This window comes from Trachypithecus francoisi, unplaced genomic scaffold, assembly GCF_009764315.1.
Source record: "Trachypithecus francoisi isolate TF-2019V2 unplaced genomic scaffold, Tfra_2.0 Lachesis_group19, whole genome shotgun sequence".
Taxonomy (NCBI): domain Eukaryota; kingdom Metazoa; phylum Chordata; class Mammalia; order Primates; family Cercopithecidae; genus Trachypithecus; species Trachypithecus francoisi.
The window spans coordinates 50,562,628-50,587,389 of NW_022681464.1; the positions used below are offsets into that span (position 1 = coordinate 50,562,628).

At 41.8% G+C, this 24,762-nt stretch overlaps 1 long non-coding RNA gene across 1 annotated transcript in view; it reads left to right on the forward strand.

Annotated features, from left to right (window-relative positions):
- LOC117064224 overlaps positions 1 to 24,762 on the forward strand; it is a 37,498-nt gene that overhangs the window by 5,271 nt on the left and 7,465 nt on the right. The window contains exon 2 of the long non-coding RNA XR_004429333.1: positions 22,455 to 22,519. This is a non-coding gene — a long non-coding RNA (uncharacterized LOC117064224). The remainder of the gene's footprint in view (positions 1 to 22,454; positions 22,520 to 24,762) is intronic.

Here is a 24,762-nt window from a genome sequence, read left to right on the forward strand (position 1 = left end):
TTTTGATACCATTTTATAAAGGGAACTGAAAAAAGAGGACAGTATGACTAGAAGCTTCTAGACAGGCAAGGAATTACTGTTCTGCTTTCTGTCTTTGATGCTTAGAATATACAATAGGTATTCTTCTTTTGTTGTTTGCTTGGAGACAGGGTCTGGCTCTGTTGCCCAGGCTGCAGTGCAACAGTGGAATCTCAGCTCAGCTCACAGTAACCTCTGCCTCCCACCTCAGCCTCTGCAGTAGTGGGGACTACAGGTGTGCACCACCACACCTGGCTAATTTTTGTATTTTTGGTAGAGATGCCGTTTCAGCATGTTGCCCAGGCTGGCCTTGAACTCCTGGGCTTGAGAGAGCCTTTCGCCTTGGCCCCCACCTTGGTGTTGGGATTACAGGCATGAGCAACGGAGCCTGGTCTAAAGTAGGTGTTGTAAAATGCTTAGTAAGAAAAAAAAGAATTTATCTCTTTATTAGGACATGGGAAGCCAGGGTTCTAAAAGTCACTAAAGACAATTGTGCTGAAACATGTGCAGATATTTATGCAAAAGTAAATTTGTCAATTGTAGTTTAGGTAGAAAAACAACCAAATAGATTATAAGCATATAATATTCATCATTTCTGTTCATATTAATATAACTTGATATATCTATTCACATACAGATCGACTTTCTGAATGTACAATTAATTCTTAGGAAAGGATGATTTTCTTACAGTTGGTTTTGTGATTATCTACATCTGTTATTCAGTTGTAAAGTTTGTTGAAAGAAAGCCTTCTTATTCATCTTTGCCATTTTTCTAAAGCATATATTGTAGGATCAGCAATGAGTAAAGATTCATTGAATATATACATGAGTAAATTAATGAAATTGCTATATAAAGGAAACTTTATCTAGGGGAAATTAAAAATGCCCATGCCACGTTAAGTTTCTTCCTTTCATACATCTGAGGCATACAATATGTTTTCGGATATCACACATCAGTAAGAATCCTTAGGAGTCCATGTCGTTCTAGTCAAATCTGAACAAGGGCAGGATTACTCCTTTCTCTGAAGTTACCAGCGTTAGTATTATGTAGGTTTTGCACGTAGATCTCATGTATGTTTTGTGAAGTATTTACCTAAGTATTAGTTGGTGCAAAAACAATTTTTCTATTAGTTGATTTCTTTTTTTGAAGTGAGTATAAATGTCATTGTGCTTTTAACTTCCTTTTCCACATGTTCATTGTTAGTATAAGAAATGTGAGTAAATGTGACCTTGTATTCTCTGAACTTGTTAAACACACATATGAGTTTTAGAAGGTTTTGTTTTTTGTAGATTTCTTTTCTCCATATACAATCATGTCATTTGCAAATTATAATCGTTTTATTTCTTCCTTCCTTATGTGTATGTCTTTTATTTCCTTTTGTGGCCTGTTGTTCTGGTTAGAACTCCCACTATTTTGAATACGTGGTGAGGGCAGATAGCCTCTTTATCTTCTGATAGTAGGGAAAGCATTCACCATTCAGTACAATGTCAGCTGTGGGGTTTTTGTTGATGTAATTCTTCTGCGTTCCTAGTTTGCTGCAAGTTTTTATCATTAACAGATGTTGGATTTGTCGAATGCGTTTTCTGCAGCAATTATCAGGATCACATGGTTTTTTTCTTCTTTAGACTGTTGATATGGTAATTACATTGATTAATTTTGAATGTTAAATTAGCCATGCACTTGTTCATGTTACACTGTTTTTATTCATTACTTCACTAATAATTTGACAGTGATACTGTTGAAGTTCGTGAGAGATATTTGTCTGTAGTTCTGATCAGTGTGTACCGTGTTTGGTTTTGGTGTCGTTAATACTGGCCTCATAAAATGAGTATAAAAATGTTTCTTTCTCTTCTATTTTTGGGAAGAGGTTTGTGAAATTGGCGTTAATTCTTAAAAGTGTAGTCAGATTTTTCAGTGAAACCATCTGAGCCTGGAGATTTCCTTTTGGGAGCTCATTAATTACTAACTCGATTTCTTTAATGGTGATAGTGCTATTTAGATGATCTATTTAATCTTATTGAGTTTTGGTGGTTTGTGACACGGCAGACAGAATTACAGCACCTCAAAGAGAGCCACATTATAATCCCCAGAGTCTCTGAATGACTTAGGTTACATGGCAAAGAGGAATTAAGATGACACGTGGAATTCAGATGCTAATAGCCTCCACCTTAAAATGAGGAGATTGTGCGTGTTCTCCAGATGGGCCCAATGTCATCAAAGGAGTCCTTAGAAGGGGAAGAGGAAGGCTGGAGAGAACCAATCAAGATGGCAGCTAGGGAACTCCCGAGTTCAATGTTGCTGGCTTTGGAGCTAGAAGAAGGGGGCCACAGCCTGAGAATGAGTACAGCCTTCAGAGCAGCGGTCCCCAATTCTGTTAGGAACTGGGCGGCATCAGGAGGTGAGTGAGTGGTGAGCTAGCGAAGCTTTATCTGTGTTTACTGCTACTCCCCATCGCTTGCATTACCACCTGAGCTCTGCCTCCTGTCAGATCAGCCACGGCATTTGATTCTCACAGGAGTGCAAACCCTATTGTGAACGGGGCATGCGAGGGATCCAGGCTGTGCGCTCCTTACGAGAATCCAATGCCTGATGATTGGTCACTGTCTCCCATCATCCCCAGATGGGACCGTCTGGGTGCAGGAAAACAAGCTCAGGCCTCCCACTGATTCTACATGATGGTGAGTATGTATAATTATTTCATTATATATTGCAATATAATAAAATAAAGTGCACAATAAATGAAATGCACTTGAATCATCCCGAAACCATTTTCTTCCTTATGCTGCCCTACCCTTGGTCTGTGGAAAAATTGTCTTCCACAAAACTGGTCCCTGGTGCCAAAAAGCGTGGGGACTGCTGCTCTAGAAAGCCAAAAAGGTAAGAAAATGGATCCTTTCCAGGAGCCTTCAGAACAAACCAGCCCAGCCCACAACCTGTTTTTGTTTGTTTGGTGGTTTTATGAGACGGAGTCTCACTCTGTCACCCAGGCTGGAGTGTAGTGGCGTGGTCTCAGCTTACTGCAACCTCCATCTCCCAGGTTCAAGTGATTCTCCTGCCTCGGCCTCCTGAATAGCTGGGACTATAGGCGCCCGCCACCATGCCCGGCTAATTTTTTTGTATTTTAGTAGAGAGGGGGTTTCACCATGTTGGCCAGGATGGTCTCTGTCTCCTGACCTTGTGATCCGCCAGCCCCAGCCTCCCAAAGAGCTGGGATTTCAGGCGTGAGCCACCGTGTGGGCCCCACAACCTGGTTTTAACCCCATGAGACCCATTTCATGCTTCTGATTTGAGAACTGTGAGATAATTAGCTTCTGTTATTTTATGCTACTAGGTTTCTGATAATTGTCATGGTAGCCAAAAAAAAAAAAAAAAAAAGTACCATGCATTTCTCAAAATTGGTTTATCTCCTCTAACTCATTAAATTTATTATCATGAATTTGATCATAGCATTCCCTGAATATGCTTTTAATGGCTATAGGACCAGTAGTAATAATACCCTGTTACTTCTGATTGTAGAATAGTTATTTCTTCTCTTTACTTTTATCATTTTGCTATAGTATTACCATTTTAAAAAATCTTTTCTGATGAACAAGCTTTTTGTTTCAGAAATTTTCTCTATTTTCCTTTGCTCAGTTTTATTGATTTCTGCTCTGTAATATTTGTATTATATATAATATCATTTATTATGTATGCATTATTTTCTTCCTCATGCTGTTTTATTTTATTGTGATCGTTTTCCAGCTTCTTGACAGAGAATTGTTGTCAATTTGAGACCTCTCTCTTCTAACATAACCATGTAGTGCTGTAAATATACCATCATCACCGTAGTATTGCACATATGTTGATATGTTGCATTTTCACCTTCTTCCAGTTATCTTTCTTTTTTTAAATATCCTTCGAGACTTCCTCTTTGGCCTATGAGTTATTTCGAAGTGTCATGTTTAATTTCCAAGTATTTATCGAATTTCCTGTTGTTCTGTTCATGATTTCTAGTTGGATTCCTTCATAACTGGAGCACATGATCTGTAAGATGTCAATCTCTTCATTTTGTTTGGGTTTGTTTTTCTATGCCAGGATATGATCTATCTTTGTGAATGCTTCATGGGCACATGAAAATAAATGTGTGTTCTCCTGATGCTGGCTGCAGTGTTTATGCCAATTAATTCAGTAGGTTGATGATGTTGTTCAGATCTTCTGTGTGCTTGCTGAACTTTTGCCTCGTAGTTTTATCAGTTCCTGAGAAGGCAGTGAGGACATCCTCAACTCTAACTGTGAGTTTGCTGATCACTGTTCACCTCCATCCCGTTTACTCCTCGTGCATTTTGAGACTCTGTCTTTTGTTGTATTTCCATTCAGGGATTGTGTGTCTTCCTGGTGTACTGATCCTTTTATCCTTGTTGACTAGGGATACATTCTGTTAGTTTTCCTTTTTCTGAGAATATCTTTAATTTCCTTCATTCCTGAAATACAGTCTCACTGGATGTGGCCTCCACAGTTGATAGTTCCTTTCTTTCAGCCCTGAATATGCGTGCCATTTCCTTCTGGCCTCTGCTGGAGCGGTTGAGAAACCCACTGCCATTTGAACTGGTATTTTCCTACAATTTAATGTCTTTTCTTTCTGGCTCATTTCAAAATTGTTTCTTTGGCTGTAGTTTTCAGGATTTTGACTATCACATCTGTCTTGGCATGGATTTCTTTAGGTTTATAAGGTTGAGCTTCACTCAGGGTTTTGAATCTGTAGGTTTATTTCTTTTGAAAAATTTGGAACTTTTACAACTGCAAGTTCTGGGACTATTCTTTCAGCCCTACTGTCTCGTTTTTGTATAAGACAGTGGTAAATGCATCTTTGACCTTAGGAGTGTCCCATGGGTGCCTGAGGTTCTGTTTCTGTTCTTTTTATTTTTTTAGTCTGTTTTTTTCTCTCTCTTGCCCAAATTTGGAAAATTCTGCTGAACTGTCAAGTTCACTGATTCTACCCTGTTTCATCTCCACTCACTATGGAGATCATCCAACAAGATTTTACTTTCTTTAAACACCCACACCACACACCCTTGATGATTGCAGCTGTGTAGTTAACTTCGAAATTGGGTCCTCCAGCTTTGTTCTTCATTTTCAAGATGGTTTTGGCTATTCTTGGTTCATGGTATTTCCTTAAAAGGCAGATCCACTTGCCAATTTCTATAAAGAGGTAGTGGGGTGAGATAGAAATTGCACTGAATCTCAAGGTAAATTGGAACATACTGCCATTTTAACATTACCAAGCCTTATGATGTATGAACACAGGTTGTCTTTGTTTATTTATGTTTTGTTTAATTGCTTTCAAGGATGTTTTGTAGTTTTTCAGTTGTACAAGTCTTGTTCTTTTTTGGTTAAATGTATTCCTTAGTATATTATTCTTCTGATGCTATTGTAAATGAAATTGTTTTCTTAACTCATTTTTGGATTTTTTAAAATTGCTAGCATGTGGAATTAAAATGAAAATTTGTATATTGTTCCTGTGTGCAGTAATCTTACTGAACTCGTTTATGTGCTCCAGTGTGTGTTTGTGTTTTGTCATGAAAATGTTGCATTTCTCTCAGCTTCTATTATCCATGACTTGTGTCCTTTATTCTATTAATATGGTGTATTACATAGATTGGGGTTAAGTATGTTGAAACAACCTTGCATTACTAGGATAAATCTCAGTTGGTCAGGATGTATGATTCTTTTTATATGCTGTTAAATGTTGTTTGCGTGATTTTTTTGAGAGCTTTGCATTTATGTCTTTAAAGGATATTGCTCTATATTTTTATTCTTCTCTGATGTCTCTGGCTCCATTGTCGGGGTAATGCCATTCTTATAGAATGAGTTAGGAAGCTTTCTCTTCTTCTCTATTTGTAGAAGTATTTGCGATAAGTTGATGCTAATACATCTTTTAAGTTTGGAAGGATTCACCTGTTAGATAATCTGGTTCTGGTTTTTCCTTTATATAAAGTTTTTTGATTATGGATTCTATGTCTTTGCTTATGATGCATTTATTCAGATTGCTGAGTTTTGAGCCATTTTTAGTAAATTGCATCTTTCTAGGAATTTGTCCATTTAGGTTATATAATTTGCTTACTTTTTATTCTCTGTTTCAGCCCTGATCTTTATTATTTCCCCTTCTCTTCCTACAGTGGATGTAAATTGCTATGTTTGTATATATATATATATTTTTTAGATGAAAGGTTAGGTTATTGATGCCAGTTCTTTCTTACTTTTCTTAGAAATGTTTACAACCATACATTTCCCTCTACGCACTGGTTTAATTGCATCGCATCAATTTTTCTATGTTGTATTTTCTTTTTTATTCTTCTCAAAGTATGTCTAATTTCATTTGTTATTTCCCTGACTCATTGTTTATTCTTGCAGTGTGTTAATTTCTACCTTTAAAAAACTTCCCTTGTTTCCTTTTATTTTTAATGTAATTTCTTTGTTGTTGGAGAACATACTTTGTATAATTTCCATCCTCTTAAATTAATTGAGACATGTATTATGACTTAATATATGGCCTATTCTGGAGAATCTTCCAGGTGCACTTGAGAGGAATCTGTACTCTGCTTTTGTTGGGCGAAGATTCTGTAGGAATCGATTGGTTTTGGCTGATTCACAGTGTTTTTCAAGTCTCGTATTTTCTTGTTCATATTCTGCTTATTGATTATCCAACTATTATTTTCATATTGTTTCTTTATTGCTTCAATTCTTTGCATTCTTCAACGTATTTGAGACTTTCTTGCTGGATACCTATATGTTTATAATTGTTATTTATTCTGAACCTATTGATCCTTTATTATAAAATGTCTTTTTAGTAAAATATTTTTTGTCTTAAAGCCTATTTTTTCACAAATTAGGATGCCCTTATAGTTCTTTTTTGTGGGGGTAGGGGTGTCTTTGCATGAGATGTCTTTTTCAGTTCTTTTACTTTCACTACCTTTTTGTCTTTGAAGAAAAACTATGTCTCTTGTAGGAAACATAGTTTTATTATGCTTTAAAAAATTCATTTGGGCTATTTATTTTTTTAATTGGATTGTTTGATCGATTTACATTTAATGCTATTATTTATTGGATTTTAATTTGCCATTTTGCTGTTTTCTGTATGTCTTACATATTGTTTGTATTTCAATTCTCCTATTACTGTCTTTTGCATGAAATAATCTATAGTATGTCATTTTAATTTCCTTGTTATATATATATACAGATGTGTCATATATACGCATATACATACACATGCATATGTGTGTGTGTGTGATGTGTGTGTGGTTTTAGGGGTTGTCCTGGGTATTATAATGAGCAATACACATGCATACGCGCGCGTGTGTAGTTTTAGGGGTTGTCCTGCATATTGTAATGAGCAATAAACATGCATATGTGTGTGTGTGTCTGGGTGTGTGTGGTTTTAGGGGTTGTCCTGGGTATTATAATGAGCAGTACACATGCATATGGTGTGTGTGTGTGTGTGTGTGTGTGTGGTTTTAGGGGTTGTCCTGGGTATTATAATGAGCAATACACATGCATATGTGTGTGTGTGTGTGTGTGTGTGTGTGTGTGTGGTTTTAGGGGTTGTTCTGGGTATTATAATGAGCAATACACATGCATATGTGTGTGCGTGTGCGTGTGTGTGTGTGTGTGGTTTTAGGGGCGGTCCTGGGTATTATAATGAGCAATACACATGCGTGTGTGTGTGTGTGTGTGGTTTTAGGGGTTGTTCTGGGTATTATAATGAGCAATACACATGCATATGTGCGTGTGTGTGCGTGTGTGTGTGTGTGTGGTTTTAGGGGTTGTCCTGGGTATTATGAGCAATACACATGCATATGTGTGTGTGTGTGCGTGTGTGTGTGTGTGTGGTTTTAGGGGTTGTCCTGGGTATTATAATGAGCAATACACATGCATATGTGTGTGTGTGTGTGTGTGCGTGTGTGTGTGGTTTTAGGGGTTGTCCTGGGTATTATAATGAGCAATACACATGCATATGTGTGTGTGTGTGCGCGTGTGTGTGTGTGTGTGTGTGGTTTTAGGGGTTGTCCTGGGTATTATAATGAGCAATACACATGCATGTGTGTGTGTGTGTGTGTGCGTGTGGTTTTAGGGGTTGTTCTGGGTATTATAATGAGCAATACATATGCATGTGTGTGTGTGTGTGTGTTGTGTGTGTGTGTGTTTTAGGGGTTGTCCTGGGTATTATAATGAGCAATACACATGCGTGTGTGTGTGTGTGGTGTGTGTGTGTGGTTTTAGGGGTTGTTCTGGGTATTATAATGAGCAATACACATGCCTATGTGTGTGTGTGTGCCTGTGTGTGTGTCTGGGTGTGTGTGGTTGTAGGGGTTGTCCTGGGTATTATAATGAGCAATACACATGCATATGTGTGTGTGTGTGCCTGTGTGTGTGTGTGTCTGGGTGTGTGTGGTTTTAGGGGTTGTCCTGGGTATTATAATGAGCAATACTCATGCATATGTGTGTGTGTGTGTGTGTGGTTTTAGGGGTTGTTCTGGGTATTATAATGAGCAATACACATGCATATGTGTGTGTGTGTGTGTGGTTTTAGGGGCTGTCCTGGGTATTATAATGAGCAATACACATGCATATGTGTGTGTGTGTGCGTGTGTGTGTGTGGTTTTAGGGGTTGTTCTGGGTATTATAATGAGCAATACACATGCATGTGTGTGTGTGTGTGTGTGTGTGCGCGTGTGTGTGTGTGTGGTTTTAGGGGTTGTCCTGGGTATTAGCAATACACATGCGTGTGTGTGTGTGTGTGTGTGTGGTTTTAGGGGTTGTCCTGGGTATTATAATGAGCAATACACATGCATATGTGTGTGTGTGTGCGTGTGTGTGTGCGTGTGTGTGTGTAGTTTTGGGGTTTGTCCTGCGTATTGTAATGAGCAATAAACATGCATACGTGTGTGTGTGTCTGGGTGTGTGTGTGTGTGCGTGTGTGTGTGGTGTGTGTGGTTTTAGGGGTTGTTCTGGGTATTATAATGAGCTTCTTCACTATAACAGTCTCGTTTGGGTTAATAGAAAATTAACTCCAACTCATAGGAAAACATGGCTCCTTTATAGCTCTACTTCCCCCCAACCCTTGCCATTATTTTCACATTAATTTTATACCTTACACACCCAGTAACACGGTTTTGTAATTTTTGCCTTATGAAGTTGGTTTTTGAATCAAATAGGAGATAAAAAGTTACCAAGAAAAAATATTTTATTGTCTTTGATTTTTAGCTGTGTAATTTTCTTTATGGGCACTCTTTGCTCCCTCACGTGGATTGGAGTTGCTTTGTACGGTCTGTTCATCTCAGCCTAAGGGACTGTCTTTTGTGTTTCTTATAAAGCAGGTTCGTTGTTGGTTTGGTCTTGAAATGTCTTAAACTCACCTGAATTTTTGAGGTCAGTTTTGCATCAGATGGTATTCTTAGTTAGCCCTCTTTCTTTCAGCACTTTGAAGATGCCTCCTACTGTCTTCTGGCCTTCATGGTTTCTGATTGGAAATCAGCTGCTTATCTTACTGGCTTGACACCTTAGGCAATTTAAAATTCCATAATAATGCTGAAGCTTGTGTAACATATCTCGAGGGTTAGCACTCTTTAAATTATTTTTTCTTGCATAAGTATTTGCATTTATGAATTTATCAAGCACCATCTTTAGAATTATACCTTAAATGCTTATTGATTTGTTATTATTTATAATACAATTTCTATAATCACTTTACATATTATTTATGATTGGCATGCTGATTGTGAACAATCACAGCTGGATCATTACATATTTTCCCATCCCCCAGAAGTGTTACCAACACGCATCCTGTTATTATTACTTCTGAGACAATGAACTATTTCCTTACTTTGTAAAGGAAGCAAGTTGATGTTACTTGTCTTGACAGGAGTCTGGTGTGTCCCATGGGTATTTTGGTAGCAGGATTCTAATTGCATCAAGATACTGACTCATTATCAACTCACAGAGTCAAAATGGGGACAAAGGAAATAGATAAAAGAGAGTGTACAGTTCGTCTCCTATGAGTTGTTAAGAACAGCAAACTCTTGTAACAAAAATTATACATTTTGGAAATTGTAGCATTAAAAGTATGCTTGTCTAAGAAGCTTTAAGTCAGTCAGTAAATATACAGCTATTACTGGTATTATTTCCTCCCCTGAGTACCCAGCCCTCAGAAGTTAGCACAGTACACTTGAAAGGGATAGCGTGACTGTCAGTGGAGACTGCAATGTGTTTCTGTTCTTCAGGCAAGGAGCATGACGGCAGGCCAGGAATACGCAGAATCCATACAGGTCACCCTGTGATTGTGGTCATAGGTGCACACTGGAGATTAAATTGTGCAGCTTTCTGCAAGGGGCAAAAGCTCCTGCCTCTAAGTAGGAAAAAGTCCCTAATGAACTACTCACTTGGTCTTTGTATACTCATAACCAATGGAAGGTAAGTTCTATGGAAAATCTATAAACATGAGAAGGACCTGATGTAGTCATTAATATTCGGGGACTCCACACGTGTTAAGAGTGGGAGATGAGTGGATTGTGCTCAAGATAAGAATGAGATTAGTTATCCTGAGGGGTTGATACAGCAAGAATAGAAGCATTTTGCAGAGTTGTGTTTTTCTCTTTTAGACTTTGCTAAGCATTCTATTCCTGTAAGTGGGGCAGTGACAACGATTTATAAAATTAAGAATTCATCTATCTGGCCAGGCACGCTGGCTCACGCCTGTAATCCTAACACTTTGGGAGGCCGAGGTGGAGGATCACTTGAGCTCGGGAGTTGAGGACCAATCTGGGTAACACAGTGAGACCTCATCTCTCTCTATGTATATATCTACATAGATCTACATAGATCTACACACAGAGATGTAGTTCATCTATCTAGAACTCACATCTACGGATGGATGTTCTTTTCTTCTCCTCTTGTTGGCCTGAGGTGTGGTTACTGTAGCACATGGTTTCGGAGCATGCTAGTTTTACCAGGGCTACTGTTATGCATTACTTTGAGCTGGGTGGCTTAACACATCTAAATTTAAATGGACTGTCTCACCGTTCCAGAACTAGAAGTCTGACGTCCAGGCGTGAGCAGGGTCGTGCTCTCTTTGAGGGCTCCAGGGGAGGAGCTTCCTGCATCTTGCCACTTCTGGTGGCTTCTGACTTTCTGTGGCTGTGTCTGCATGGCTCCAGCCTCTGTCTCCGTGTTCACATGGACTTCTCCTCTTCTCCATGTGTGTCTCTCACAAGGACACTTGCAATTGAACTTTAGGTAATCCAAGATAATCTCATTTTGAGACACTTAATTTAATTATACCGGCAAAGACTTTCTTCCCAAGTAACGTTGCATTCATAGGTTTTGGGAGTTAGGATGTGAACATAGCTTTTTAACTTGATAGCATCCCATAAGTGATATTTCTTGGCTATGAAATAAATGAGAGACAAAAGGCCTAGTGAAGACTCGCACGAGGCCAGCCAGGCCAACATTATGTGCCACTCAATAGTAGATAATGATAAGGCCAGGGGACTTTCCTTGTCTCCATGACAACCAGAGCTGGAGACTTCCCAGAGACCCCACAGGACAGGACTTTCCAGACTCCCAGAGCAACCTGGCCCAGGGATTGCTAGTTTTCTGTGAAAAACAAGACTTTAAACCCTGGTTGCAGCTGGGCATGGTGGTTCACGCCTGTAATCTCAGCACTTTGGGAGGCTGAGACAGGTGAGGTCAGGAGTTTGAGACCAGCCTGGTTAATATGGTGAAATGCTGTCTCTACTGCAAATATGAAAATGAGCTGGGTGTGGTGGTGGCACCTGTAATCTCAGCCACTTGGGAGGCTGAGGCATGAGAATCCGTTGAAGCCAGGAGGTGGAGGTTGCAGTGAGCTGAGATTGTATCACTGCAATCCAGCCTGGGCGACAAAGTGAGACTTTGTCTCAAACAGACAAACAAAACCCCCTAAAAACCTGCTTGCCCTGGAAACAAGACCACTGAAGCACAGATGCAGCTTCCATAAACCGTAAAGCAAAGCTTATCCTTACAAAACCATCTTAAACTCCCTTTATGAAAGAAACACCTGGTAACTGGCCCAGACTGTAAACAGGTGAGAGAGAAAAATATGAATCCCTTAAGCTCTGAGAATGGTCTCAGAGCCAAGAGCCTCCTGCTCAGTGGTCGTCTGATCCCTGACTGTGCCTGGCTCATGCCACCAGCCTGTTCTCACTCCACTTGTAAGAACATGCCAAATAAACTGGCTGAGTATCAGTGTTTAAGACACATGTTTGAGGAGAATCAGACTAAAGGGAAGAAGTTGCCCCTGGGGAATCTGCTTGGTTAACTAGGACCACTCAAGACCCCCAAACACAAAACTCAGTACACTCCCCATCCTTCAACCCACTGAATAGACCAACCCCTTGACTACTGACCAAGGCAGAAGATGCATTTAGGCCAGCGTTTTATGAGATCTCAAAGAGGAACTCCAAAGCCAAGGGCCAGGGAGAAAAGCAGCCTCGAGGATGGCAGGATGGTCACCGTTTCAAGAACTGGCTCCTTTCATTACCAGTGGAATCTTTGGAAAGACAAAATTCCAGATCAGAACCATCATGAACTGGCAAAAGAGAGCAATAGAAGAAAAGTTGCAACTCATAGGTAATCGGGTTTTAATTGCTCATATCCAAGCAATCAATGTCTTATCTCATAAAATGTTCTAGTTTATTAGATTTAGATATGCATTGAAAAAAAAATTCCAAGAAGTAATTGCTTCTGGAGACCAATTGCCTTAGGATGTCTCCAACTAAAGTTAATCCAAATGAACAGTGAGCTGTAGTATCAGAAGCAGAGAGACAAGTTTGTCATGTAGGGTACATCCAGTCTTTGTGGACTTCTGTAATACTCAGACATATTATAAACCACCTAAACAGTATTCCTGGCCAGAAGAGCCATTGTCTCTTTTAAATTTGTACCTGGACTAACTAGATAGTGCATTTCGATGCATGTCTAAAATAGAGACAGAAACAAATTTGAAAACATTTGCTGGAGACAACCGTGGCATCCATGGGGAACAGCATAACTCTTCAAAGAAAGACACTTTTCCTCTTTTACAGGCATTCCGTGTTGAAATGTTCTATGAAATAGGCCAGTTCAATTTCGGGAATCGTTTGGTCTCATTCAGTTACTTGGTGAAAATTTAAAACTCTACAAGGATTAACTCATAAATCTGGCTATTCACATTGCCAGACCAAAGATAATGTTCGCATAATAATCCTGTGACCCTAGGACAATTCTGAATGCTGGTCCAGTAGAAATTATTTGTAAAATATCCAAGGGCTTTTGTGAGTTATCTAACTTAGTTACCGAGGGTGCCATGAAATCTGGTGCATATATAATTCATAATTTATGTGAGAAATAGATTAACTTTGCTCAGCATTTATTGGATCTTTCAATATAATAAAATATTGTGGTTCTTCTATAATCTATCATTTTGCTGAGTCGTATCAGGGACTTGTTCCAAGAAAATTGCTGGAAGTGGGAGAGGCAAATGGCAATTAAACCATTATTGCAGTTGGCTTTTGCATGGTGTAGCAGAAACTAAACTTAATGTGCTCCAAACAAAATTTATTTCTCTCATTCCTACCTCCCAACCTGCTTCCCCCACTATGGCCTGATTTAGACAGGAGACATCAAAATGCAGGTCAGGTAGCCATGCCAGAACCTCAAATGGAAGCTCAAAAATTTTGCCTTTTTTCTCTTTAACCTCAGATTTAAAAATTTTAAAAACTAGTAAGTTTTAAGTTTTAGAGCAGTTTTAGGTTTACAGGAAAAAAATAAAATGCAAGCTCAAACATTTTGCCTTTTTTCTCTTTAGCCTCACATTTAAAAATGTTAAAAACTAGTAAGTTTTAATTGTGAGAGACATTTTAGGTTCCCAGGAAAATGGTACACACGTACAGAGAATTCCCGTGTGCTGTCTCTCCTTCCTCCCACAATCTCTCCTATTATCATCTTACACTGGTGTGTACGTTGATTACCACTGATGAACCATTATTGATGCATTATTATTAACTAAAGTCCATCGTGTACATTAGGGCTCTGTGTCGTGCAGTTCTATGAGCTTTGACAAGCATACAGCGTCATACATACACCACTACAATCAGAACACAAGATGAGATCTCAAAAACTTCTAAGTGCATACAACATTAACTACAGGCACTATGCTGCACCGCGGATCCCTGGAGCTTATCGTCACACATACCGGAAACATTTCACCCTGTGAACAAACCCTGCCTCCTCCCCCAGCCCCGGCAGCCACCACTCTCCCCTCTGCTTCCTGAGTCTGACTGTCTTCGGTAGCTCCTGCAAGTTCAACAGGACAATATTTGGTTGGACCTGGAGGATGCTGTGCCAAGTGAAAGACAGCAGGCACAGAAGGAGAGTCATTCATTCTTTGTGATTATATCTTTACAAGAAGTCATGGGATAACACAGGCATGGAAGAGCTGTTTTTCTGAGTGAATACATAATATTAATAAAAGCAAACATTTTATACAGTGAGAGCAGCCAGCTGGCGGCGCCGGCTCTGGTGGGCACTGGGGGTGGGCAGCCGTTTCCCCTGCAGGACACAGGATGCATTCCCACAGTTGTCAGCTGTCAGATGCCTCCCATGTCCCTGCTGTGGAGAGCTGCCTGGCCCTCAAGCTCATGGCCTTCCTGGGGCAGCCTCCACTCCCGACAGGGTGTGAAAAACCCAGCCCCTCAGTGTCATTCAGAGCAACTCAACACCATCCCAGCTCCCCGTGTCGGGGAATGGTCCCTCTGGAGGCTGTGTCTCGGCCCCGCTTTTACCTTCTCTCTATGGATCCCAAGAGAGCTCCCTTCATGTAAATAAGCCCTGACATGCTGCTCTTCACCTTAAAGTCAGCTTAGAATGGAGTCTAACCTGTGACACAGGCTTCCACGACTTTACAGGAGAATCGGGAGAAAATCAGATTTTTCTGCAAAAAAAAATACAAAACAAAATTGTTCCAATTGATAGGATGACTTGGTTGCCCTGTGGGGAGTGGGATGGGGGACAAGGGAAATTACATGAATAAAGCGAGGGTCTCTCAGGTGCGCTTGGTAGAAGGAGGAGACAGCAAAGGTACACCCAGGCTTCACAAAACCCTGTGCGATAAGCACTAGCATCACCGCTTCATGGTGAGTCAACTGGGCCCAGTCAGACTAGAGAACCTTCTACAGTCATTTCGCCTGTGAGCTGTAGACTCACAAAGAGCAGGCCCTGTTACAAGACATGATCTCCCGGCTTAATCAGTAGTAAAGGTGTTGTTTATGTGATTTCAGCCGTGTGATCCTCAGAACTTCAAGTTAGGGCAAAGGAGGTCAAGACAGAGTGATTGTATTCTTATTTTTGTGATTTTAGAGACAGGGTCTGGCTCTGTCGCCCAGACTGGAGTGCAGGGTGTGATCATAGCACACTGCAGCCTCTTACTCCTGGACTCAAGAGATCCTCCTACCTCAGCCTCCAGAGTAGCTGGGACTACAGGCACACAACACCATGACTATTAAAAAAAATGTGTAGAGATGTGGTCTTGCTATGTTGCCCAGGCTGGTCTTTAACTCCTAAGCTCAAGCAATCTGCCCACCTTGGCCTCCCAAAGTGTGGGGGTGGACTGCAAGTCACCAGGAGCTCTGCCCTCAGCAGGACAGGAGAGCTTCTTGGGCAGGACTTAAGTGGCCTCTTTAGAGCACACCCACATCTCTACAGAGAGAGCCAATGCAGACCCTGAGGAAGCTGCGGGAAGCTGATGGCAATCAGGGCATCGCTACGGGGGGAAAACCTTTAGGCTGGCTTCCAAGAGGGCTGCCGGAGTGGCGGTCATTCTCTTCTTAAATTCACCCTTGTCTACGTTCTGAGTTTGTTAATACACAAGAAAGCATATCCGTTTCTCAGGGGTAGACACAACTTAACCAAGAGTGTAATACTCATGTGTAAAACCGAACTTTGCAATAAGCCCACACCATCCACCAGTCTTTCAGTGCCTGCAGTCTGAATGGAAAGCCACTCTGCTCACGATGAGAAGCCATTTCAACATATGAAAGCAAAGGATTTATCCAACATAAAAAGTCGCTTACACAAATGCATTATTGAGCATTGCCACGGAGGTTGTGGGAAAGTCAGAGACGTCATCTTGAGTTTTTCACCGGTACAACCCCAGCTGGACTCGCTCTTCCCCACACCTTAGACCTTCATGGTCGACAGCTCCACAAAACTTCTAAATCTCTGACTCTGTTTCCCTTTTCTGGGACCTCTTGGCATCTCCCCCTCTCCTTTTCAGAATACCGTAGTTCTGTCCTAGCTCTTGCAAATGGCAGTCCCTTCACCAATTAATATTTCATAGTGTATAAAACACACTTTCCTTAAGTTGGGGTTCAGCCACTATAACCAGACATCACATGTTGCAATGCTTTCAGCCTTGCAGGCTCTAGATTCTAGAATATTAACACTCATGGGGTAAATTCTCGAGGTCCTTAGCCACAGTAAGAATGGCTTCACCAAAGGCATTGGAATACAAAAAAAATTTTAGCTTAGGCTTCCTCAGCTCTGAACATATACTTCCATGTCCGTGGCCCCGTGAGCCTCTGGCCTCCCCGTCCAGGACTCAGTGCTGGCCGCCTCTTTCTGGGTGAATGCGGCATTTCCTAGTGTGCAGTGGATCAACTTGGGGGGAATTATGGCAGTCTTGGGAGACATGTGTGTTTTAAGATGATTTGTCCATCTTTTCTCTCAGGTGTTGATTCCACAATTTCACTTTTACAAGGTGATGGCATTTTCCTTCTCAAGTTCTGGTGAGGCTTCACATGGTAACCACCTAACTGCAATGCCTTTGAGCCAGTAACAATCAAGACCAGCAAGAGCAAGCTGGTTTAAGAAAAAAATCAGTGTAATCCTTGATTACAGCCTGTCTGCGTAGAGGCAGATTTATAAAATGTGGAAAGCGTGATCTTAATCAGAATTGACAGTACCAGCCAGCCTTCCTTTTGCCATGGTTCCTGTATTTATTTAGAGGGGGTTGGTGCACAGACCCATTCTGAGACCCTGATGACAGCGGAGGACTCTCTCCTGGGAAAAAAGCACAACCTCCCTCTGCTCCCTCCACATGGGCACACACAGACATAGAGACTTGCACACATACACACAGAGATACATACCTACAGTGCACACTCATGCATCCACAGGCACTCACACACAGAGACACACACATACACAGAGACACACAGACATACACGCATACAGAGGTGCATACCAACACACACAGACACACAGAGACACACAGACATACATACAGAGGTACATACCAATATCACACACACACACATCCAAAGGCACTCTCACACACAGTCACATGTATACAAATACATACATACAATACACACGTGTCCACAGAGACACACATACCTACAGTGCACACTCATGCATCTACAGGCACTCACAGACACATAGACACACAAACATACACACATACAGAGATACACACATACCAACATCACACACAAACACATCCACAGGCACTCTAACACACACACAGACACATACATACAAATACACACAGAGACACATATATACATACAACACACGTATCCACAGACACAGGCACTCTAACACACACACAGACACATATATACAAATACACACAGAGACACATATATACATGCAACACACGTATCCACAGACACACACAGGCACTCTCACACACTCATATACACACACACCCCCATAAACACAAAGATGCACGCATACCTACAACCCACACTCACAGGTATCCACGGGCACACACAGCACACATATATACATGGAGACACACACGTATACCATGCATGCTCACACATATCCACCAGCACTCACACAAACACTCTCACACATTACTGCAGGTACCTTCAGTTGGCTCACAAACCCTTTTGGTCTGTCCAGGAATCACTGTTCAGACCCCTGCTGGGAATGAGTGCAGGTGACCTGAAAAGTGATGCCCATGGCACCTGCTCAGTGACCTAGGGTCACCCATCCCAGAAGCACCGAGTGCTCACCACCTAGGAGGCAGCATGAAAGGTATAAGCAGGGCTGCCTAGGGCACTGACAGTGGGATTTACTCCTACGAGTGTGTATATATATATTTAAAGTGAAGGTCGTAACTCTGGCAAGCATGGGAGTTATGTACCTTTTGAAACTCTTTTAGTTTCGCGAGTTTATGATGTATAAATGGTACACGACAGAAACAATGTGGTCACATTCAGTCTCAATTATAGATGTTTCACTTTTTAGTGTATTTTTAGAATTTGAGGACTAGGAAACAGATGGACAGATTTTAAAGCTTTCTGGAGGAGATGATTGAGTTATCAGAACATAACTAGTAAATTAGTAATGGGAACATTCTCCATGACATGAGCTAAACCTATTTTTGTTTGATTTTAATTGCAGTTCTAAGGGGCCCACCCCTTCCATTTCTTATGAATGTCTTGACAGTTGCTGGCTCTGGTGCTGTTCAGCTGCAGTGGGGGGCGGGTGGAAGTGGTGATAAAGCCCCTCACACAGGCCGGGCGCGGTGGCTCACACCTGTAATCCCAGCACTTTGGGAAGCCGAGGCGGGTGGATCATGAGGTCAGGAGTTCAAGACCAGCCTGGCCAAGATGGTGAAATCCCATCTCTACTAAAAATACAAAAATTAGCTGGGCGCGGTGAGCAGGCACCTGTAATCCCAGCTACTCAGGAGACTGAGGCAGGAGAATTGCTTGAACCCAGGAGGCGGAGTTGCAGTGAGCTGAGATCGCGCCACTGCACTCCAGCCTGGGTAACAGAGCAAGACTCCTTCTCAAACAAAACAAAACAAACAAAAACACCCCTCACATATGCGGCTTCCCCCTCCCAGTATCTGGTCGGGCTTGATGCTTTATCCATGAATAATTCAGACTCAATGTGCATTATGTATTAGTTGATATTGATGTAATGACTCCTGTGCTTATTGCCTGAAGTGCATGATCTCTTTCATGAGTAAAAATAGCTCTTCCCTATTCCACTCCCGCGATGGGAAACAGGTGCCCCTCCTACCCTCGGATAGTTGGCCGTTGGCCTCTCACCTGCACGCAGCCCTCTCAGGCCCTCACGGCCCAACCTGCAGTAAATGTTGGCAAAGACTGTAAATGTGTTTTCTCCAGTGAGATTTTGTTATATAATCGCTTCATTACTTTGGTGCACGAACTCTAAACCACTTGTAATCAACTATGTGCTGTGAACAGTGCGTGATGCTGTTTCCTTTCAGTCATTAACAGACATGTGAGATATTATCATGCTGTATATAGAACCCTGGAGAATTTGAATTAATTCTCTTGCATTTTTCTTCCCACCATGAGACTTAGAGCATCATCTCTTAAGTGGTTGTTTTCTGTTTTCAGATGTGTGTCTGAACAATTATTTTTTCAATTTCTCTAGAGACCAAAACAAGGTTTTGAAGACCCTACAGAGGGGATGATATCAGTACCTGCAACCCTTGCTGCAATTCCACAAGGAATCGGGCACTAGGAATTCTTTTCCAGTCTTACCACGTTCCCACAATTCTCATTTTGCAGAAGTTTTCACAATGCAAGGAAAATTAACACGGCCCATTAGTTAGAGCATAGGGTGTGCACTGCAGAGATGGCGATGGTTTGCAGTGCGGCCTCGTAACACGTGATGAGGTGTTGGAGCTCAGAAGTTGCTGCTCCTTAGAACAGGAGTCAGAGTCATGGTGTTTGAGAGCTCACTGTGAAGTGAGGAACGGGTTATTTGTGAAGGTGGACTTTATGGATCAGAATGTGATCTGTCTAGGTGCGCGTTCCCTGTACACTTGAGAAGATAGGAAGGACATGTATTCTGCTGTGGCTGGATGGCATATTCTATATGGCGTATTCTGGATGGCAGAATATCTATATGGATATTCCCGATGGCATATTCTGCTGTTGCAGGATGGCATATTCTATAAATGTCAGTTACATCAAGTCGATTGACTGATAGTTTGGGTCATCTGTGTCTTTACTGATTTTGTTCCATGTAATACTGGAAGTCCCAGCCAGAGCAATTCGGCAAGAGAAAGACATCAAGGGTATCCAAATTGGAGAGGAAGAAGTCAAGTTAGCCTTGTTGACAGACCACATGGTCTTACATTTAGAAGAACTTAAAGATTCCACCCAAATAAAACCCATTAGAGCTGATAAGCATATGACACAAAACCAGAATCAATAAACTTCTAGGCCACCAAATGAGCTATTCAACCCCTGCTGCAGCTCCGATGCGAAAGGGCACAGAGGCAGACGCTCCCTGCATGACTGCAAGAGAAGGAAGGTGGGACACTGAAATAAACGACTTTCCATACCCCCATCAAACAGCTGAGCTTGCAAAGCAAACCTTCACCCCAAATCTGAAGAAACAGGAGAATCCAACTCAGTGTGGCACCAGCGGTTTGCTTCTCTGGAGTAGAAGTCCCTGAATGGTGCGTGGTAGGACCTCGTGCTGGGCCGGTGGCTTTGACAAAGGTCTCAGGCTGGAGAGTGGATGAGCGGAGAGCAAGTGGCTCCTCCTGACTATGCCATGGGTGGCCTTGGGCTCACATTCAGGGGCTCACCTTGCAGAAACCCCACCAGGTTCTCACATCAAGGACCTGGAGAAAAGCCCCTTATGACTGTGAGAGAGGGAGGGGAGATACCCTTCTAGGTATCACAGACCTACCCTCCAAGGGAGACTGTCCATCAGGACACGCAGAAACAGCACCCCCCTGGAGAAAGGCCCCCCTCAGCCTGCCCTGGCCTTGCTGGAGGTGGGGCTTTTTGAGAAAAGAACAAGGAGGCTGAAGACAGGGAAGACAGCAGGTGGGGAGGCTGGGACCCTGGGGGAGGGGTGGGAACATTGTGAAGGCCACGCCCCAAGCCCTGGGGCCCTGTATTGGGCCTTGGTTGCATTCCTATAAAGAAATACCCGGCCAGGTGCTGTGGCTCACGCCTGTAATCCCAGCACTTTGGGAGGCCGAGGCGGGCAGATTACGAGGTCAGGAGATCGAGACCATCCTGGCTAACAGGGTGAAACCCCGTCTCTACTAAAAATACAAAAAATTAGCCGGGTGTGGTGGCGGCGCCTGTAGTCCCAGCTACTCGGGAGGCTGAGGCGGGAGAATGGCGTGAACCCGGGAGGCGGAGCTTGCAGTGAGCTGAGATCCGGCCACTGCACTCCAGCCTGGGCGACAGAGCCAGACTCCGTCTCAATAAATAAATAAATAAATAAAAATAAAAGAAATACCTGACACTGGGTGATTTCTAGAGGAAAGAAGTTCGACTGGCTCGTGGTTCTGCAGGCCGTACGAGAAGCCTGGTGCTGGCAGATCTACATTAGCGAGTTCTCAGGAAGCTGGTGGAAGGCAATGCGGAGCCAGCAAGTCACAGGACGAGACCCCGAGCAGGAAAGAGAGGCGGGGAGGGGCCACACTCTGCAACCACCAGATCTCTGGAGAGCTCCCTGTTGGGAAGACAGCCCCAAGCCAGGAAGGATCTGACCTCGTGACCCCAGTGCCTCCCTCCGGGCCCCGCCTCCAGCACTGGGGATCACAATTTAACACGAGATTTTGGTGGGACAAATATCCAAACCATATCAGGACCTAAGAGGTGGAGACTTCATCGGAAAAGGACAGACCCCTTCTGCCCACCGCAGCCCCCACTTTACGGTGGCCCCAGCGTGTTCAGTCTAACAGCAGTAGAGTCCGGCTGAAGGCGCTGCCGCTGGCACCTCTCCAAACAAGAAAAGGGTAACCCGTTACCTTGAGGGTCGCCAGTGTTTCCGAGGTGGAGGTCCTGCCTCCCAGACCACCCTGCAGAGCAGAGGTTGCAGCTGGCCCTGGGGACACCCACAAGCGTGAGGAATAAGCCGGCATGTGGCATGCGACAGACATGGGGGCATCTTTAATATTTTGTCTAATAATGTATAGAAAGTCCGTTACTACTGACACTCCTGCAGAAAAGGAGAAACTTATTACTGTGACTTACACACATGTTGGTAAAAAATTATCCACTGAATCATTTTTATAAGTTGATTTTGAGAGCACCGAGTGTCTTGGAAAGAGAACACTGGCAGAGAAGAACCTGCTATACTGAAAAGCAATGAAAAAATCTGTTTCCAATGTTCTTACACTTCGTTTCTACATTGATTCGTACACGGTTTCTTTCAGGTCAGAAACTTCTGTGTGTCATTTTGAAATAAAGGTTTACATTCCATGACGTTTTCGTATTTTAATAAATATCAGTGATGTGCAAGAACTGAGTATGGATAATTCAAACACATTTCACTTTTACTTTTTATGGAAATATTATGTATTGCCAAAAACATAAATATTGTAAATTTATAGCTCAAGGATTTTTTTTTTTTTTTTAAACAGAACATGCCTGTGTAATCAGAACCCAGAAAAAGGAAAAGAGCATTCTTCACCACACAGAAGTCCTGGTAACAGTCTTTCTAGTTATTTGCTTACTGCAAGGGTAACACTATCCAAGCTGCGCTGATTAGGGTTTCGTATTTCCTAGAAATGGATTCATAGGCTACATGCTCTTTTGTGTCTGGATTCTTTCATGCAACAGTATTTCTGTGAGTTTAATCTATGTTGTTATAGGTACCCTTAGTTTTCTTTCCTCTTTTTTAATGCTGTGTAGTTTTTGTTTGTTTGTTTGTTGTTTGTTTGTTTGTTTTGAGATGGAGCCTTGCTCTGTCCCCCAGGCTGGAGTGTGAGAGTGCAGTGGCACGATCTCGGCTCACTGCAACTTCCGCCTCCCAGGTTCAAGGAACTCTCTGCCTCAGCCTCCTGAGTAGCTGAAATTACAGGCACCCATCAGGACGCCCAGCTAATTTTTGTAGTTTTAGTAGAGATGGGGTTTCACCATCTTGGCCAGGCTGGTCTTGAACTCCTGATCTTGTGATCCACCCGCCTCGGCCCCCAAAGTGCTGGCATTACAGGCGTGAGGCTGTGTAGTATTTTACTTTGTGCTAATTATAATTTACTTATTTTACTGGTGATGGACATTTAGGTAGTTCCAGTTCTATTTTTTGAGTTACTGCAAAAGAGTACTGTTGTGAACATTTTTGTACATGACTTTTGGTGAGCATATGTAGGCATCTTCACTGGTTATATGCCTCAGCATCTAATGTTGGTCACAGGCCATTCAGATATTCAACTTTAGCATATGCAGGCAAACAGTTCTGCAAAGAACTTGCATCAGTTTAAACTCTTCCCAGCAGTGCATGAGAGTTCCAGTTTCTCCATATGCCTGCCGACACTTGAAGTTATTTGTTTTTTTTATTTTGGCCATTCTTATGAGTGCATAATGGTGTCACTCTATGGATTTAATTTACATTTTCTTTTTAAAAATTCTGGTTGACAAATAATCATGCTATATATTTATTGGGTACACTATGTGTTTTGATGTGCGTATCCACTGTAGAAAACGTGAACAAGCCAATTAACATACCTATCACCTCACCTACTTATCATTGTTTGTGAGTAGCATGTTTAGAAGCTACTCTTGTAGCCATTTTGTAATATGCAATACATTTTTATCAACTGTGGTCAGCACGCTGTGCAATAGATTACAGAAACTATTCCTCCTTGTCTAAGAGAATCTTGGTACCCTTTGGCTAACCATCCCCCTTCCCCTGCCCTGAAGATGGATAAAGCTGCTCATCTTTTAATATTTCATTCACCATTTGTCATCTTTTTTGAAGTCAGTTCAGCTTTTAAAAATTCATTTTTCTCATAGCTGTCTATTTTTTCCTCATTCAGTTAAGGGGTATCTCATGTATTTACGATACAAATCCTTTTCTGGAAATGTGTGTTGCAAACATATTCTCCTATTCTTGGTTACTTTTCCAGTCACTTTTTCATTTGTTGTTTTGCTGGCAATGTTGTCTAAATTCTCACCACTATCACTCTTTTCAAGTTACTGCAGCTTTATAATAAGTCTTGATATCCCTTTTATAAGATTGAGCAAGATTTATTCCGAGGTATACGCACAAGAGTGGGAGTGTTTGACATAAGGCATATTCATATATACTTTCTCCAATAATCATACGGTTCTTCAGAATATCTATAGGGATTGTTGCATTATCAACATTTTACTCCTAGAATGAGACTTTAATCTTATTAGTACTATTTCTTCTAGGCAATGGGTAATCTGGCACTGCAAATACTTAAAAAAAATTAAAGACCAACACATAAAGATTGTGTACCACTAGTATGGATTGATGAGTGTTTCATACCATCTGTCTCATCTTGATTCTCTCAGACACTGACAATTTGATCCTCTCTGTTTCCCAGAACAGGAGAAGCATTGTACCTGTAGTCATTGATAGGAGTGGGGCTTAAGATGGTGCTTTTCTGTTTTAAAACAAGTAGCAGGAGTACCCCCCCAGGAGGCCAACTACACTTTCATTCATTTATTTCTTAAAGTAGCAAGTATTTGTTAAACATCTGCTGTTGCCAATACATCAATGAACAAAAGAAGTAACATCTCTGCCCTCCATGGAGCTCACTTTGTAGTAGTTGGAGACAAGCAAGAAAAATGAATATTAATTAATTACACATTTTGAAGCAGGAGCTAACAAATTTGATGAAAGGCAGGATACAGAAGATGAGGAAAAGAGGATTCAGCAATAAGGCTCTGGTGATTGGTCTGCTGATGCAGCTGCCATTGACT